Source organism: Tachyglossus aculeatus, unplaced genomic scaffold (assembly GCF_015852505.1).
Source record: "Tachyglossus aculeatus isolate mTacAcu1 unplaced genomic scaffold, mTacAcu1.pri scaffold_67_arrow_ctg1, whole genome shotgun sequence".
Lineage (NCBI taxonomy): Eukaryota > Metazoa > Chordata > Mammalia > Monotremata > Tachyglossidae > Tachyglossus > Tachyglossus aculeatus.
This window is the reverse complement of record NW_024045089.1, coordinates 52,853-72,394: the sequence shown is the minus strand read 5'-3', so window position 1 is coordinate 72,394 and position 19,542 is coordinate 52,853. Positions and strand designations below refer to the sequence as shown.

Below are 19,542 nucleotides of genomic sequence, written 5' to 3'. Positions count from 1 at the left end.
TCTCCGTCACCGTCCCCAAATTCATCCACAACTCTCTGATCGACCGTAGATCCATCTCCTTCCTGGGCTGTGCCACCCAGGTTTTCTTGGTGGTCCTGTTTGCCACCTCGGAGCTGTTCCTCCTCACGGCAATGTCCCACGACCGCTATGCCACCATCTGCCTCCCCCGGCGCTACGAGGTCATCATGGACCGAGGGGCCTGCGGGAAGATGGCGGCCGGCTCCTGGTTCGGCGGGGGGCTGAACGGAGTCATCCACACCGCCGTGACTTTCTCCCTCCTCTTCTGTGACACCCACGCCACCCGGCAGTTCTTCTGCGACATCCCTTCCCTCGTGCGGATCTCCTGTTCCAGACGCTCCATCGACGAGCTCGCCATTCTGGGCTTCAGCATGTTCCTGGGTCTCTGCTCTTTCGTCGACATCATCGTCTCGTACGTACGCATCTTCCGGGCCGTGCTGAGGATGCCGGCCCCGAGGGCCGGGCCAAGGCTTTCTCCACCTGTCTGCCCCACCTCGCCATCTTGTCTTTATTCATAGTGAACTGGGTCTTCACCTACTTCAAGCCCACGTCTGACTCCCCCTTGGCCCTGGACCTGCTGTTGTCCGTGTTTTACACCGTGGTGCCCCCCGCCCTCAACCCCCTCATCTACAGCCTGAGGAACCGGGACATGAAGACCACCCTGAGGAGAATGATAACGGGGAAATGCCTCTAAAATGGCGGTCGAACCTTATAATGATGGCATTTATTAAGCACTTACTATGGGCAAAGCACTGTTCTAAGCGCTGGGGGGGGGTTACAAAGGTTACAAACTTTCTTCTCCCCGAGGTCAGAGGCCCTTCTAGCCTGGGAGATTCTGGGTCCCCACCCCTTGGGGTCGTTCACGTGGGAACTGCTGGTGACCCTGGAGTCTCCCCCGGAGAAAAATTGTCGTCCAGTTGCTGAGACCTCGTAGCTTAGTGGAAAGAGTCTGGGCTTTGGAGTCAGAGGTCATGGGTTTATATCCCATGGGTTCCTCATATATGTTGCCAACTTATACTTCCCAAGCGCTTAGTACAGTGCTCTGCACACAGTAAGTGCTCAATAAATACGATTGAATGAATGAATGAATCCCGGCTCCGCCAATTGTCGGCTGTGTGACTTTGGGCAAGTCACTTCACTTCTATAGGCCTCAGTTACCTCATCTGTAAAATGGGGATGAAGACTGGGAGGCCCCCCACGAGACAACCTGATCACCTGGTGACCTCCCTAGCGTTTAGAACACTGCTTTGCACATAGTAAGTGCTTAATAAATGCCATCATTATTATTATCCAGGACCACCATGCCCGAATGGATCGTATAATGCCAACCGTCTACAGGGAATGGTGGCCATGGAGATTGGCTATCTGTTTGTAGCATTTGTAAAGCGATTATTATCAATCAATCAATCGAGTGCTAACTGTGTGCGGCGCCCTGTACTAAACTATTGGGAGAGTACAGTGTAACAGAATCGGTAGATATGTTCCCGTTATGTAACGGGCACTGTACTAAGCGCTAGGGTAGATATGAGATGATCAGTTTGTAGTACTTCCCAAGCGCTTAGTCCAGTGCTCTTCACGCAGTAAGCGCTCAATAAATACGACTGAACGAATGAATGAATAGTACCCAATCCTTGTCCCACACGGGTCTCACTGTCTTAATCTCCATTACATAGATGAGGTAACTGAGGACCAGAGAAGTGAAGTAACTTGCTCAAGGTCACCCAGCAGGTACATGGTGGAGCAGGGATTAGAACCCAGGTCCTCCTCTGACTCTCAACCCTGTGCTGTTTTCACTAGGCTCCTCCAATACATCAGGGTTGACTGGGACTAGACAAAGAGCAGTCCTTGATCAGGACTGAGATGGCGTGAAAATGAGGTGGCCTTCAATAATCAGTCAGTCAGTCAATTAATCGTATTAATTGAGTGCTTCCTGTGTGCAGAGCACTATACTAAGTGCCTGGGAGAGTACAATATAACAATACAAAGGACACATTCCCTGACGACAGCAAGCTTAGGGTAGACGGACGTGGCTCAGTGGAAAGAGCCCGGGCTTTGGAGTCGGAGGTCCCGACTCCGCCATCTGTCAGCTGGGTGAATTTGGGCACTTCTCTGGGCCTCAGTGACCTCTTCTGGAAAATGGGGATGGAGACTGGGAACCCCCCGTGGGACAACCGGATCACCTTGTAACCTCCCCAGCGCTTAGAACAGCGCTCGGCTCAAGCAGTGTGTCTCAGTGGAAAGAGCCCGGGCTTTGGAGTCGGAGGCCATGGGTTCGAATCCCGACTCTGCCACTTGTCAGCTGGGTGATTTAAGGCAAGTCACTTAACTTCTCGGTGCCTCAGTTCCCTCATCTGTAAAATGGGTATTAAGACTGTGAGCCCCCGTGGGACAACCTGATCACCTTGTAACCTCCCCAGAGCTTAGAACAGTGCTTTGCACATAGTAAGCGCTTAATAAATGCCATTATTATTGTTATTATTATTATTATTTTTAATGAATGCCGTTATTATTATTTTATTAATAGACATAAATAAACGACAGATATGGACGTAAGCGCCGTGGGACTGGGACGGGGGGGATGAATAAAAGGAGCGAGTCAAGGTGATGTAGAAGGGAGTGGGAGAAGAGGAAAGGAGGTTTGTAAGGGGAGCTGGAACTGTAAGAGAAGACTAGGAGAGCAAATAGCCGTGGCACCCAAATGGACGCTGGGGTTTTGATGCTGTTAGATAAAGGGGCAGGGAAATTGCGAGGGTGGTCGTTGGGGTCACTCGTGGATCCTGGGCCCAGATCAATCAATCAATCAATCGTATTTATTGAGCGCTGACTGTGTGCAGAACACTGTACTAAGCGCTTGGGAAGTACAAGTTGGCAACATATAGAGACGGTCCCTACCCAACAGCAGGCTCACAGTCTAGAAGGGGGAGACAGAGAACAAAACCAAACATATTAACAAAATAAAATAAATAGAATAGATATGTACAAGTAAAATCGATAAATAAATAGAGTAATAAATCTGTACAAACATATATGCATATAACCAGGTGCTGTGGGGAAGGGAAGGTGGTAAGGCGGGGGAGATGGAGAGGGGGATGGAGGAGGAGAGGAAGGAGGGGACTCAGTGGAGGAAGGCCTCCTGGAGGAGGTGAGCTCTCAGTAGGGCCTTGAAGGGAGGAAGAAAGCTAGCTTGGCGGATCATCATCATCATCAATTGTATTTATTGAGCGCTTACTATGTGCAGAGCACTGTACTAAGCGCTTGGGAAGTACAAATTGGCAACATATAGAGACAGTCCCTACCCAACAGTGGGCTCACAGTCTAGCGGATGTGCAGAGGAAGGTATTCCAGGCCAAGGGGATTACGTGGACCGGGGGTCGACGGCGGGACTTGCAAGAACGAGGCATGGTGAGGAGATTAGCAGCAGAGGAGCGGAGGGTGCGGGCTGGGCTGGAGAAGGAGAGAAGGGAGGTGAGTTAGGAGGGGGCAAGGTGATGGAGAGCCTTGAAGCCGCGGGTGAGGAGTTTCTGCCTGATGCGTAGGTTGATTGGTAGCCACTGGAGATTTTTGAGGAGGGGAGTAACATGCCCAGAGCGTTTCTGGACAAAGAAAAAGATCAGGAGACAGAACAGCCAGAAACCAGACCGTCCAGTACAAAACCAGATGCACGTTTGCTCTACACACATACTCCATACTTATGTGCATCTGGCTTTAATTCGATTTGTTCTGACGACTTTGACACCCGTCTCCTTGTTTTGTTTTGTTGTGTGTCTCCCCCTTCTAATAATAATGGTGGTATTTGTTAAGCGCTTACTATGTGCAAAGCACTGTTCTAAGCGCTCGGGGGGGATACAAAGTGATCAGGTTGTCCCACCTGGGGCTCACGGTCTTAATCCCCATTTTCCAGATGAGGTAACTGAGGCCCAGAGGTGTTAAGTGGCTTCCCCCAGGTCACACAGCTGACAAGTGGCAGAGTCAGGATTCAAACCCAGGACCTCTGACTCACAAGCCCTCGCTCTTTCCACTGAGCCATGCTGCTTCCCCTGCTTCCCCTTCTAGACTGTGATCCCGCTGTGGGGTAGCGACCGTCTCTCTATTTTGCCGACTTGGACTTCCCAAGCGCTTAGTCCAGTGCTCTGCCCACAGGAAGCGCTCAATAAATACGATTTAATGAATAAATAAAATTGAATGAATGAATCAGTCAATCAATTATATTTACCGAACACTTACTGTGTGCCGAGTACTGCACTGAGCCCTTGGGAGAGTGTACTACAGCAGAGCCGGTCGACCCGTTCCCTGCCCACAGTGAGCTTATGATCTAGTGGGGGGAGACGGATGTTAATATAAATAAATTAATTACGGATTTGGATATAAGTGCTGTGGGGCAGAGGGTGGGGTGAATAAAGTGGGCAAATCCAAGTACCAGGGTGATGCGGAAGGGAGTCGGAGAAAAGGAAATCTCCAACGCTTAGAACGGTGCTTTGCACACAATAAGCGCTTAAAAATACCATTATTATTATTATTATTATCATTATTATTATTATTATTATCATTATTGTTATTGTTATTGTTATTGTTATTATCATTAAATTAGGGCTCAGTCAGGAAAGGCCTCTTGGAGAGGATCCACATAAGGCTATGAAGGTGGGGAGAGTGAGAGCTCAGAGGAAGATCGCATAACTAGGCAGTTTGCCAGAGTTTTGCTCGTTATCGGAATTTCTCTACGTTATACATTCATTGGGAGCGTTGACTATGTCCGTTTATTGTTGTATTGTGCGCTCCCAAGCGCTTACTACAGTGCTTTACTCTCAGCAAGCAATAAACGGCGACATTTGAATGAATTGGTCACCATGGCCATTCTCGTGAGTGAGGGAGGTAAAATTAGTGGGACAGTCTGAGCCCTGCTGAACGTTGGAGATAACGTCACCTCTGGGACTCCAAATTCTTTCAGATAACGAGCCTCTCGGGGCGATCCCGGGGAGGGTCCTCCTGGGGAACCCCCTCCCCGCGTCCCACCGGAACGGGGGCTGCTGTCTCCGAGGAGCCCGGAGCTCTGGTTTAATGTCGGGCTCTTTCCCGTCCCGGCCACAGACCTGCATAAGGAGACGAGGAGGAGGAACTCAGCATCTCCAACCCTGGACCGCCCCGGTGAGCCAAAGTCAATCGCTCAATCCATCCATCGTAGTTATTGAGCACTTACTGGGTACAGAGAACTGGAATGCTACAATTCATGCCACGAGCCCCAGATTAGATTCCCCGTTTGGGTCTTCACGGCCTATGCGTGGAGGGAGTGATGAGAATATGTTCTTATGCGGCCTGTGAAAGGAGGGATGCTGGCTTCATCCTGCTTCAGACTGCTGCGTGGCAGCAGTGACGGAGCCGGGATTAGAACCCACAACCCCGGGCTCTTTCCATTTAGCCACGCTGCTCCTCTATTCATTCATTCATTCATTCAATCGTATTTATTGAGCGCTTACTGTGTGCAGAGCACTGTACTAAGCGCTTGGGAAGTACAAGTTGGCAACATATAGAGATTGTCCCTACCCAAGGCTCACAGTCTAGAATGGGGAGACAGACAACAAAACAAAACATATTAACAAAATAAAATAAATAGAATAAATATGTACAAGTGAAATAAATAAATAGAGTAATAAATCTGTACAAACATATATACCAGGTCTGCCAACTCTGTTGTAGTGTACTCTCTAAAGAGCTTAGTACAGAGCTCTGCACCCAGTAAGAGCTCAATAAGTACTATTGATTGATTATGAACAGGGAATGTTTCTCATTCATTCATTCATTCATTCAATCGTATTTATTGAGCTCTTACTTTGTGCAGAGCACTGTACTAAGCGCTTGGGAAGTACAGACGATACAGAGAAATGGACTGCTACAATTCATGCCATGAGACCCAAATTAGATTCCCCGTTTGGGTCTTCACGGCCTAGGCGTGGAGGGAGGGATGAGAATATGTTCTTATGCGGCCCGGGAAAGGAGGGATGCTGGCTTCATCCTGCTTCAGACTGCTGCGTGGCAGCAGTGACGGAGCCGGGATTAGAATCCACAACCCCGGGCTCTTTCCTTTTATCCACGCTGCTCCTCTAGCGGATAGACACAATGCCTGCCCTGAATAAGGGCAGCATGGCTCAGTGGAAAGAGCCCGGGCTCTGGAGTCAGAGGTCATGGGTTCGAATACCGGCTCTGCCAATTGTCAGCTGTGTGACTTTGGGCAAGTCACTTCACTTCTCTGGGCCTCAGTTCCCTCCTCTGTACAATGGGGGTGAAGACTGTGAGCCCCCTGTGGGACAACCTGATCGCCTTGTAACCTTCCCAGCGCTTAGAACGGTGCTTGGCACATAGTAAGCGCTCAATAAATGCCATCATTATTATTATTATTATTATTAAGAAGCTTAGAATCTAGTGTGAAAAGGAGACATTAAAATGAATGACAGATAATATAAGGATATGTTCGTGTGTGAGAAGCAACGTGCCCTAGCGGAAAGATCACGGGCCTCAGAGCACGAGGGTCCTAATTCAAGCTCCATGCTTTGTGACTTTGAGCAAGTCACTTCACTCCTCTGTGCCTCAGTTACCTCATCTGTAAAATGGGGATTAGGACCGTGACCCTCTTGTGGAACAGGGACTGTGGCCAACCTAATTAGCTTGTATCTACCCCAGCGCTTAGTGTAGTGACTGGCACCTAGTAACCGCTTAACAAATACGTCCCACAAAAGGGTAGGTTTTGGAGTGGGATTAGAACCCAGATCCTTGACTCCCAGGCTTTCCAGTAGTCCACGTTGCTTCCCAAACTCCGACCAGGTTGGAAGATATAAAATGCGAGGCCGGGATGTAAAGAGGGGCCAGATAAAAAGCCAGGAATGCAGAGAAGATGGAACCGGAAGGATGGATGTGAGATGAGAGGCCGGGCGTGGGATGTGGGTGGAAAATCCGCCGCTGTGGAAAAGACACTGACCTCCCGAAGGAGAGAGTTGGGAGTTTTAGGAGGCGCGGACTCCAAACGTCTAGTTGAAACCAGTCAGAACTAAGCTGCCAGGATCCCAAGGGAAGGACAAAGGACCACGGAGCCGAGACTAGACTAGTCACGAAGCTCTCTGAGGGCCGGGAATGCCGGGAATGTTTCTTCCAGTTCTGTTCTCCTGTACTCCCACCAAGGCTTAGTACAGTGCTCCGCACCCGGTAAGTGCTCAGTAAATACCATCGATCGAGCGCTCCCCTACTGGACTGCCTCTGAGGCTAAGAATAACAGAATCTATCAGAGAAGCAGCGTGGCTCCGTGGAAAGAGCCCGGGATTGGGAATCGGAGGTGGTGGGTTCTAATCCCAGCTCCACCAAGTCTGCTTTGTGACCTTGGGCAAGTCACTTCACTTCTCTGAGCCTCAGTGACCTCATCTGTAAAATGGGGATTAAGACTGTGAGCCCCACGTGGGACAACCTGATCGCCTTGTAGTCCCCCCGCCCCCCCCAGCGCTTAGAACAGTGCTTGGCACATAGTAAGGGCTTAACTTCGTGACTGTGAGCCCTTCTAGATTGTGAGCCCACTGTTGGGTAGGGACCATCTCTATATGTTGCCAGCTTGTACTTCCCAAGCGCTTAGTACAGTGCTCTGCACACAGTAAGCACTCAATAAATACGATTGATTGATTGATATATTTCTATTAATGTCCATCCCCTCTGCTAGACTGTAAATTCGCAGTGGGCAGGGAACGTTTCCACTAACTCTGTTCAGTTGTACTCTCCCAAGCACTCGGTACAGTGCCCTGCACGCAGAAAGCGCTCAGGAAACACCATTAATGTTGTAGAAACATTAGGCAACGTGGGTAATTCATTCATTTCTAGACTGTGAGCCCAGTGTGGGCAGGGATTGTCTCTCTCTGTTGCTGAATTGTACTTTCCAAGCGCTTAGTACAGCAATCGGCACACAGTGAGCGTTCAGTAAGTACGATTGAATGATAATATCAGGGTGCCGTTATGACACACACCCAAAAGGTGTTTGCAGAAATAATCAATTCATCGACAGTATTTATTGCGCACTTACTGTACACAGAGCACTGAACTAAGTGAAGCAGCGTGGCTCAGAGGAAACAGCCCGGGCTTTGGAGTCAGAGGTCGTGGGTTCAAATCCCGGCTCCGCCAATTGTCAGCTGTGTGACTTTGGGCAAGTCACTTCACTTCTTTGGGCCTCGGTTCCCTCATCTGGAAAATGGGGATGAAGACTGTGAGCCCCATGTGGGACAAGCTGATCACCTGGTATCCTCCCCAGCGCTTAGAACAGTGCTTGGCACATAGTGAGCGCTTAATAAATGCCATTATTATTATTATTATGATTATTAACAACTCGATGTGGGCAGGGAAAGTTCCTACCAACAGGGTTATAGTGTCCCGAGTGCTTAGTACAGTGCTCTGCGCAGTAAGTGCTCACTAAATACCATTGATCCAAGCAGCGTAGCTGAGTGGAAAGAGCCTGGGCTTAGGAGTCAGAGGTCATGGGTTCAAATCCCGGATCCGCCAATTGTCAGTTGTGTGACTTTGGGCAAGTCACTTCGCTTCTCTGGGCATCAGTTCCCTCATCTGGAAAATGGGGATGAAGACTGTGAGCCTCATGTGGGACAGGCTGATCACCTGGTATCCTCTCCAGCACTTAGAACAATGCTTTGCACAAAGTAAGCGCTTAATAAATGCCATTATTATTATTATTATTATTATTATTATTGTTGTTGTTGTTAAGTGCTTGGGAGAGTGAAATAGAACAGGGTTGGCAGAGTATAGTGGAACAGAGTTGGTAGAAAATATTAAAATATCTTTGTAAAGTGTGTGTGTATGTGAGTGAGAGAAAGGGGTGGGTGGAATATTAGGACCCCAGCCCCTTTTTCATTGCTCCAAAGCCATTGCCTTCCCATCCTGGGTCTCTGTGAAAGTGAAAATGCAGACTTTCAGAAACAAAAACGGAGGGACGCTGATAGTTGAAAATCAAAATGGGGATTTTTCCGATTCCTTCCTGTAAACGTGCTCCTTCTCTGTGCCTCCATGGGAAATCCACAGATAATCCGTGCAGATGGGAAACACCACCAAGGTGAGGGAATTCCTCCTGCTGAGATTCTCGGAGGGCCGGGAGCTGCAGCTGGTCCAGGCCGCGCTGTTCCTCCTGGTCTACCTGGCGGCCCTGACGGGGAACCTCCTCATCGTCGCCGTCACCGCGCTCGACCGGCGCCTCCGCACCCCCATGTACTTTTTCCTCAGGAACCTGTCCGTCCTAGACCTCTGCCTCATCTCTGTCACCGTCCCCAAATCCGTCCACAACTCCCTGATCAATGGCAGAGCCATCTCTCTATGGGGCTGCATGGCTCAGGGGGTTTTAGTGATTTCGTTTGCTTTCTCGGAGCTGTCCCTCCTCACGGCAATGTCCTACGACCGCTACGCGGCCATCTGCCTCCCCCTGCGCTTCGGGGTCACCATGGACCCAGGGGCCTGCGGGAAGATGGCGGCCGCCTCCTGGCTCGGCGGGGGCCTGTTCGGGGTGATGTACACAGCCGGGACGTTAAATCTGAGCTTCTGTGGCTCTAACCTGGTCTAGCAGCTCTTCTGCGACATCCCTTCCCTACTGAAGATCTCCTGTTCCGAAACGCATGTCGTCATCGACGTCAGCATAGCCACGGCATTCGGCTTGGCTTTCATCTCCTTCGTCCTCATCGTCGTCTCGTACGTGCGCATCTTCCGGGCAGTGCTGAGGATGCCGGCCTCCGAGGGCCGGGCCAAAGCCTTCTCCACCTGTCTGCCCCACCTCGTCGTCGTCACCATCTTCCTCTCGACCGGTGCCATGGCCTACCTCAAGCCCACGTCTGACTCCCCCTTGACCCTAGACCTGCTGGTGTCCGTTTTCTACACCAAGGTGCCCCCCCGCACTGAACCCCCTCATCTACAGCCTGAGGAACCGGGACATGAAAGCCTCCCTGGGGAGGGTCCTGAGGGAGCTTACGTTCCTCCAGAATAAAGATCCCCTCTTTTTGACCTGACGTTTGCTCCCAGAATGTTTCCGAATCCCCCCAACTAAGTGTTGTCGTTTCCCCTTCCCTGGTGATCAGTCAATCGGCGGTACTTACTGAGCTCTTACTCAGTGCGGTGCCCAGCGTGGCTCAGTGGAGAGAGCCCGGGCTTTGGAGTCAGAGGTCAGGAATTCAAATCCCGGCTCTGCCGACTGTCAGCTGTGTGACTTTGGGCAAGTCACTTCACTTCTCTGGGCCTCATTTCCCTCATCTGTAAAATGGGCATTAAAACTCTGAGCCCCCTGAGGGACAACCTGATCACCTTGTAACCTCCCCAGCGCTTAGAACAGTGCTTTGCACATAGAAAGCGCTTAACAAATACCATTATCATTATTATTATTATTACTAGGCATTTGGGAGAGGGCAACACAACAGAATTGGCAGAGACGTTCCCCTCCCACAAGAAACTTACAGTCTTGACCACTCTTCGCTATCCCTATCTCCCTTCCCTTGACTTCCCAGATTCCAAATCCTACCCTGACTAAACTGCTATTTATCCAGAATCAGAAGACATTCCGTTTTCAGCTGATCCATCTTTTGTCCACTACAGATCACTCTCCCCACCTTCACAGCCTTATTGAAGGCAGATTTCTTCCAAGAGGCCTTCCCTGACCAATCCCTCCTCTCCCACTCCCTTCCGCGTCCCCCTCGCACTTGGATTTGTACCCTCAGCCCCACAGCACTGATGTCCATATCCACAATTCATTTATTTATATTCATCTCTGTCTCTTTCCCTAGTCCGTAAGCTCCCTGTGGGCAGGGAACGTGTCTACCGACTCTGCTCTATTGTACTGTCCCAAGCGCTTAGTACAGCGTTCTGCACACGGTAAGCGCTCAATAAATACCACTGCTTGATCGATTGGCTAATATGGTCCCGGACCACTTTCTGCGCAATATTTTAACATTAAGTGGCCAGCCTTCTTCTCTCTAGGATCCAGCTGCTCTCCCAGAATTGATTCCCAGTGCTTGGAAATATTGCGATGGAGTGCTTGCAGCGTGGCTCAGTGGAAAGTGCCCGGGCTTTGGAGGCAGAGGTCATGGGTTTGAATCTCGGCTCCGCCACTGATCAGCTGTGTGACCTGGGGCAAGTCACCTCACTTCTGTGGGTCTCAGTACCCTCATCTGGAAAATGGGGATTAAGTCTGTGAGCCCCACGTGGGACACCGTGATTACCTTGTATCTATCCCGGCGCTTAGAACAGTGCTTTGCTCATGTGCTTTGCACATAGTGAGGGCTTAATAAATGCCATTATTATTATTATTATTATCCGACCCCAGTCCCATAGGGATTATGTCCAAACCCTTACACTCTGTTGCTTCCCGTCTATAATTCCTTTGAGTGTCTGCCTCTCCCGTAAGATTGCAAGTCCCTTGAAATAGCGTAGTGTTTTCTCCAAGGGCTTGGAACAGTGCTCTGGTAGTGCTCACCAAACGGAGAAGCAGAATAGCCAGCGGAAAGATCCCAGGCCTGAGAGTCAGAGGTCCTGGGTTTTAATCCCCTCTCCACCACTTGTCTGCTCTGCGACCTTGGCCGAGTCACTTCTCTGCGGTTCAGTTTCCCCACCTGGAAAATGGGGTGAAGACTGCGAGCCCCACGAGAGACGGAGGCTGTTGTCTGACCTGATTAGCTTGAATCTTATAGAGTGCTCGGCACATAGTGAGCGCTTAACAAATGCCACAATTATTATTATTACTATTCTCTTCAGTGAATAAGAGGATAGAAACACAGACATAGGAAAGAGTCTGTTAAGGGAGGATTCTAGATCATAAGGAGGGAATCAAAAAGAGACCCTTGATCAGAAAAATGATTCCAGATGACAGAAAAGTAGCCTCTGAGAATACATCTTAGAATCTACGATGAGACGGTACTGGGAAAAAGAAATCATCCCAGCCTCCTCCACTTAAGGCCTTCAATTACCAATCGTCAACATCAGTGGTGTTTATTGAGCGCTTACTGTGTGCAGAGCACTGTACTGAGCCCTTGAGAGAGTACGGTATGCCAGAGAAGCAGCACGGCATGATAATAATAATAATAATAATAATAATAATGATAATAATAATGTTGGCATTTATTAAGTGCTTACTATATGCAAAGCACTGTTCTAAGCGCTGGAGAGGTTACAAAGAGATCAGGTTGTCCCATGTGGGGCTCACAGTCTTAATTCCCATTTTACAGATGATGCAACGTAGGCACAGAGAAGTTAAGTGACTTGCCCAAAGTCACACAGCTGACAATTGGCAGAGCTGCGATTTGAACCCATGACCTCTGACTCCAAAGCCCGGGCTCTTTCCACTGAACCATGCCGCTTCTCTAAGCATAGTGGATAGAACCTGGGCCTGGGGTCATGGGTTCTAATCCTGGCTCTGCCACCTGTCTGCTGTGTAAACTTGGGCAAGTCACTTCACTTCCCTGTGCCTCAGTTCCTTCCTCTGTAAAACGGGGATGAAGACTGTGAGTCCCACGCGGGGCAGGGGCTGCGTCCAACCCAATTTGCCTGTATCCACTCCAGGGCTTAGTACAGTACTTGGCATATAGTAAGTGCTTAACCAATACCATTATTATTATTCCCGTTTTCACTGCAGTATAACAAAGTTGGTAGACACCTTCTCTACCCACAAGAACCGAAAATTCGAGAGAGGGAGACAGGCATTAATCTAAATAAATAATTTACGATATACGTCATAATTTATAAATATGAAGCGCTGGGGGGTGGAGAATAGCTTGATTATCCTCGTGGAAAAGCCAGGATGGTTCATTCATTCATTCTTTCAATCACAGTAGATTCTGGGGGCTTTCAGTCACGAAGTCCCTCAAAACAAAAGAGGAATCCTGCTTTCTCCCGAGGGAAAAGAGAGGCCAAGTGGGAAGGATTATAAATTGCCGCTCGAGAGGAGTGCAGAAAGTGAAAGACACCATCTTTCGGGAACTCCTCAAAAAGAGAGTGATGTCTCCTCCCGGGTGCAACCGGCAATCAGTCAGTGGGATTTACTGAATGCTTACTGTGTGCAGGGCATTGAACTAAACGTTCGGGAGAGTACCATATAAAGGAGTTGGGAGATACGTTCCCTGGCCACAGTGAGCATACGGTCTAGAGGGGGAGATGGACTTTAATTAATCCATCAGTCGTATTTACTTCCCGTAGGCAGAGCTCTGTACTATATAAAGCAATATAAGAGAATTGGGAAACAAGATCCCTGACCACAACGTCAGAGATGGAGGGGCTGAACAACAAAAAAAGGGAAGCTTTTTTACGTCTGGGAGAAATGTGACTAGAAATCGCCTGTTTCCATCCATTGGTAAGTGCCAACGTGCGGCAGGAAATCCATTTCAGTGACCTTCAGCTGCTTCATTGTTCGTGTGAGTTCGTGCCTGCTCCTTGTCATCCTCTAGCTTGGTAAGTGCTTACTATATTCCAAGCACAGGGCTAGAATCCGGGCTAGATACAAGATTGGACAGACTCCACGTCCCACAAGGGGCTCCCAGTCTAAATTGGAGGGAGAGGAGGTATTTTTATAGGTACTGTTAAGCACTTGGTGAGTGCTTTGTAATAATAATAAAAATAATAATTATTATGGCATTGGTTATGCGCTTACTATGTGCCAGGCACTTTACTGAACGCTGGAATTGTTCTAAGTGCTGGAGTTGATAGAAGATTGGAAATAGCCCGTGTCGCACACGGAGCTCACACTCCAAGTAAAATGGAGACCCGTTATTTTTTTATTGATACTTGTGAAGCACTTAGTACGTGCCTAGTACTGTTCTAAGCGCTGGGGGAGATACAAGATAATAATAATAATAATGGTATTTCTTAAGCGCTTACTATATGTCAAGCACTGTTCTAAGCACTGGGGGGGCTCCCAGTCTAAATTGGAGGGACAACAGGTATTTTTTTATAGGTACTGTTAAGCACTTAGTGAGTGCTTTGCAATAATAATAACAATAATAATAATTATGGCATTGGTTATGTGCTCACTATGTGCCAGGCATTTTACTGAACGCTGGAATTGTTCTAAGTGCTGGAGTTGATAGAAGATTGGAAATAGTCCGTGTCCCACACGGAGCTCACACTCCAAGTAAAATGTAGACCCGATATTTTTTTTTACTGATACTTGTGAAGCACTTAGTACGTGCCTAGTACTGTTCTAAGCGCTGGGGGAGATACAAGATAACAATAATAATGGTATTTGTTAAGCGCTTTCTATATATCAAGCACTGTTCTAAGCACTGGGGGAGATACAAGGTAATCAGGTTGTTCCATGTGGGGCTCACAGTCTTAATCCCCACTTTACAGATGAGGTAACCGAGGCACAAAGAAGCGAAATGACTTGCCCAAGTTCACACAGCAGACAAATGGCGGAGGCGGGATTAGAACCCACGACCTCCATACGTCATGCTGCTGCCCGGTTTGTCTTTGTCCAGAAACGCTCTGGGCATGTTACTCCCCTCCTCAAAAATCTCCAGTGGCTACCAATCAATCTGCGCATCAGGCAGAAACTCCTCACCCTGGGCTTCAAGGCTCTCCATCACCTCGCCCCCTCCTACCTCACCTCCCTTTTCTCCTTCTACAGCCCACCCCGCACCCTCCGCTCCTCTGCCGCTAATCTCCTCACCGTACCTCGTTCTTGCCTGTCCCGCCATCAACCCCCGGCCCACGTCATCCCCCGGGCCTGGAATGCCCTCCCTCTGCCCATTCGCCAAGCTAGCTCTCTTCTTCCTTTCAAGGCCCTACTGAGAGCTCACCTCCTCCAGGAGGCCTTCCCAGACTGAGCCCCTTCCTTCCTCTCCCCCTCGTCCCCCTCTCCACCCCCCCCATCTTACCTCTTCCCTTCCCCACAGCACATGTATATATGTATATATGTTTGTACATATTTGTTACTCTATTTATTTATTTATTTATTTTACTTGCACATATCTATTCTATTTATTTTATTTTGTTATTATGTTTGGTTTTGTTCTCTGTCTCCCCCTTTTAGACTGTGAGTCCACTGTTGGGTAGGGACTGTCTCTATATGTTGCCAACTTGTAATTCCCAAGCGCTTCGTACAGTGCTCTGCACACAGTAAGCGCTCAATAAATACGATTGATGATGATGATGATGACCTCTGACTCCCAACCCCGGGCTCTTTCCATTAAGCCACGCTGCTTCTCTAATAGGCCCTCTCCCACGTGGGGCTCGCGGTTTACGTAGCAGGGAGAAAAAGTCATTCATCACTACTTGCAAATGAAGGAATTGAGGCCAGAGGAGTTATGTGACTGGCCCAAGGTCTCACTGCAGGTCACACTGCAAGCTGGTGGAGCTATAATTAAAACTCTGTCTCCTGGGCTAGATATCTCCTTGAATTTTGTTTGGTTTCTGTGCTTCGGTCTCCCTGCCTCTGTTTCTCTGCATCTGCCTGTTTTTTAGTCACCCTGCCACTTCGTGTTTATTGGGGAGAGGAGAGTGGGGGTCTGCCAGACATTAATCGAGAGGGCTTCCAGGGCAGATAGGCTAGTGTGACTAGATAAATAAGAGGAGTTGCAGTATCTCCATCCTCAAAAACATTTAAGAACAGGGAGCGTTCCCCGGACAATAAATCGGCTTGAGTGCTTGTCTTCATTCCAGGCCAGAGGCAGAGGAAGAGGAATCCGAGAGGTCTGATTTCATTCATTCATTCAATCGTATTTAGTGAGCGCTCATTGTACTATGCTCTTGGGAAGTCCAAATCGGCAACATAGCGAGACGGTCCCTACCCAACAGCGGGCTCACAGTCTAGAAGGGGGAGACAGACAACAAAACAGAACATGTGGACAGGTGTTGATGGAAAATGCTCATTTTTTGAAGGTTATTATGTGAAGGAAAATTTGGTTTGGAACTTGAAAGTCACCGGGAAACTGGCAGTGTTAGCGACCGGACTGCCATTGATCAAGATTGGGAAGTTTAGATAATAATAATAATAATAATAATGTTGGTATTTGTTAAGCGCTTACTATGTGCAAAGCACTGTTCTAAGCGCTGGATAAGAATTAGTTATCACAAAGTCGAACTCTGAGACCATTTCAGGATCACTGTTGTTCACCGTCCAACTAACTGATGTAGTTAGTGAGCATCATCGCCTTTCTGATGATCTTGTTCTTTCTGCCTTTGGTTCTGTCTCAAACTTCACTCTTCTCCTCCATTGCTCTGTCTTAATGCCTCTACCCTTCTCAATTTTTCTGGGTTTCTAGAGCGTTCGATTTATATTTCTTTGAGTTTCTTGTCTTGGGCCTTCTGTTTTTCTCTCTCTGCAGGTCATTAGTCGAAGTAGCAACAGCATTAGTAGTAACAGTCATAATGATAACGGTGACACTTGTTAAGCGCTTACTCTGAGCGAAACACTGTTCTAAGCGCTGGGGAGGATACAAGGTGATCAGGTTGTCTGTCTTCATCCCCATTTTACAGATGAACTAACTGAGGCCCAGAGACGCTAAGTGACTTGCCCAAGGTCACACGGCTGACAGGCGCTGGAGCCGAGATTAGAACCCATGACCTCTGACTCCAAAACCCGTGCTCTTTCCACTGAGCCACGCTGCTTCTCCTAGTAAGCGCTAAACAAATGCCATCACTATTATAATTATTATCATTATTATTACAGGGTAATCAGGTTGTTCCACTTGGGGCTCGCAGTCTTAATCCCCATTTTATAGATGAGGGAACTGAGGCACAGAGAAGTGGCTCGCCCAAGGTCACACAGAAGACAAGTGGCAGAGACGGGATTAGAATCCGCGACCTCTGACTCCCAAGCCACGCTGCTTCTCGAATAATCAGATTGTACATAGACCCTTTCCCACATGGAGCTCGCAGTTTATGTAGCAGGGAGAAAAACTAATTTACCGCTATTTGCGAATGAAGGAACTGGGGCCAGAGGAGTTATGTGACTGGCCCAAGGTCTCACAGCAGGTCACACTGCAAGCTGGTGGCAGAGCTAGAATTAAACCTCCGTCTCTTGGGCTAGATATCTCCTTGAATTTTGTTTGGTCTCTGTGCTTCGGTCTCCCTGCCTCTGTTTCTCTGCATCTGCCTGTATTTTAGTCACCCTGCCGCTTCGTGTTTATTGGGGAGAGGAGAGTGGGCATCTGCCAGACATGAAGCGAGAGAGCTTCCAGGGCAGATAAGCTAGTGTGGCTAGATAAATAAGAGGAGTTGCAGTATTTCAATCCTCAAAAACATTAAAGAAAAGGAAACGTCCCCGGGAGAATAAATCGGTTTGAGTGCTTGTCTTCAGTCCAGGCCAGAGGCAGAAGAAAGAGGAACCCGAGAGGTCCGAAGCAACCTAACAATTTCACTTGTCCTATGTTTTACTCGGAGTGATTCATTCATTCAATCAATCAATCGTATTTATTGAGCGCTTACTGTGTGCAGAGCACCGGACTAAGCGCTTGGGAAGTACAAGTTGGCAACATATAGAGACGGTCCCTACCCAACAGCGGGCTCACAGTCTAGACGGGGGAAGACAGACAACAAAATAAAACATATTAACAAAATAAAATAAATAGAATAGTAAATATGTACAAGTTAGAGTGATAAATCTGTACAAACATATATACAGGTGCTGTGGGGAGGGGAAGGAGGTAGGGCGGGGGGATGGGGAGGAGGAGAGGAAAAAGGGGGCTCAGTCTGGGAAGGCCTCCTGGAGGAGGTGAGCTCTCAGTAGGGCTTTGAAGGGAGGAAGAAAACTAGTTTGGCAGATGTGCGGAGGGAGGGCATTCCGGGCCGGGGGAGGATGTGGGCCGGGAGTCGACGGCGGGACGGGAGAGAACGAGGCACAGTGAGGAGGTGAACGGCAGAGGAGCGGAGGGTGCGGGCTGGGCTGGAGAAGGAGAGAAGGGAGGTGAGGTGAGAGGGGGTGAGGTGATGGACAGCCTTGATCTGAGTGAGGAGTTTTTGCCTGATGCCTAGGTTGATTGGTAGCCACTGGAGATTTTTGAAGAGAGAGTAACATGCCCAGAGCGTTTCTGCACAGAGATGATCCGGGCAGCGGCGTGAAGTATAGACTGAAGTGGGGAGAGACAGGAGGATGGGAGATCGGAGAGGAGGCCGATGCAGTCATCCAGTCGGGATAGGATGAGAGATTGAACCAGCAGGGCAGCGGTTTGGACGGAGAGGAAAGGGCGGATCTTGGCGATGTTGGGGAGGTGAGAGCGGCAGTTTTTGGTGACCGATCGGATGTGAGAGGTGAACGAGAGAGCGGAGTCGAGGATGACACCGAGTTTGCGGGCTCGTGAGACGGGAAGGATGGTAGTGCCGTTCACAGTGATGGGAAAGTCAGGGAGAGGGCAGGGTTTGGGAGGGAAGATAAGGAGTTCAGTCTTGGACATAATTGAGTTTTAGATGGCAGGCAGACATCCAGATGGAGATGTCTTGAAGGCAGGAGGAGACACGAGCCTGAAGGGAGGGAGAGAGAGCAGGGACAGAGGTGGAGATTTGGGTGTCATCAGCGTAGAGATAATAGTTGAAGCCGTCGGAGCGAATGAGGTGACTGAGGGAGTGAGTGTAGACAGAGAAGAGAAGGGGACGGAGAACTGACCTTTGAGGAACCCTTACAGTAAGGGGATGGGGGAGGGGGAGGAGTAGCCCGCGAAGGAGACTGAGAATGAACGGCCGGAGAGATGAGGAGAACCGGGAGAGGACGGAGTCTGTGAAGCCAAGGTCGGATAGCGTGTTGAGGAGAAGGGGGTGGGCTACAGTGTCGAAGGCAGCTGAGAGGTCGAGGAGGATTAGTATAGAGTAGGAGCCGTTGGGTTTGGCAAGCAGGAGGTCATTGGTGACCTCTGAGAGGGCGGTTTCGGTGGAATGTGGGGGACGGAAGCCAGATTGGAGGGGGTCGAAGAGAGATTTGGCATTGACGAATTGGAGGAAGCGGGTGTAGACGACTCGTTCGAGGAGTTTGGAAAGGAATGGTAGGAGGGAGATAGAGCTATAACTAGAAGGGGAGGTGGGGTCAAGAGACTATTTTTCAGAATGGGGGAGACGTGAACATGTTTGAAGGCAGAGGGGAAGGAACCAGTGGAGAGTGAGCGGTTGAAGATGGAAGTTAAGGAGGGGAGGAGAGACGGGGTGAGAGATTTCATAAGATGAGAGGGAATGGGGTCAGGAGCACAGATGGCCGGAGTAGCACTTGAGAGGAGGGAGGAGATCTCATCTGAGGATACCGCTGGGAAGGATGGGAGTGTAGCGGAGAGGGTTGAGAGCCGGGGGGTTGGAGAAGGGGGAGGAGTGACTTTGGGGAGCTCAGACCTGATGGAGTTAATTTTACTGATGAAGTAGGAGGCCAGATCGTTGGGGGTGAGGGAAGGAGGAGGGGGAGGAACAGGGGAAGAGTGAATACTCAATTGCTTTCTTGGTACCCTCAGGCAGTCCTCAGACCACATGGTCAATCACACAGTTGTGATGGAATTCCTGCTCCTGGGATTCTCAGAGGTCCGGGAGCTGCAGCTGGCCCAGGCCGCGCTG

General features: G+C 49.2%; 1 pseudogene; it reads left to right on the top strand.

Moving 5' to 3' along the window:
• Positions 1–209: 209 nt before the first annotated feature.
• LOC119923890 lies at positions 210–10,043 on the top strand (annotated as a pseudogene).
• The last annotated feature ends 9,499 nt before the right edge of the window (positions 10,044–19,542 follow it).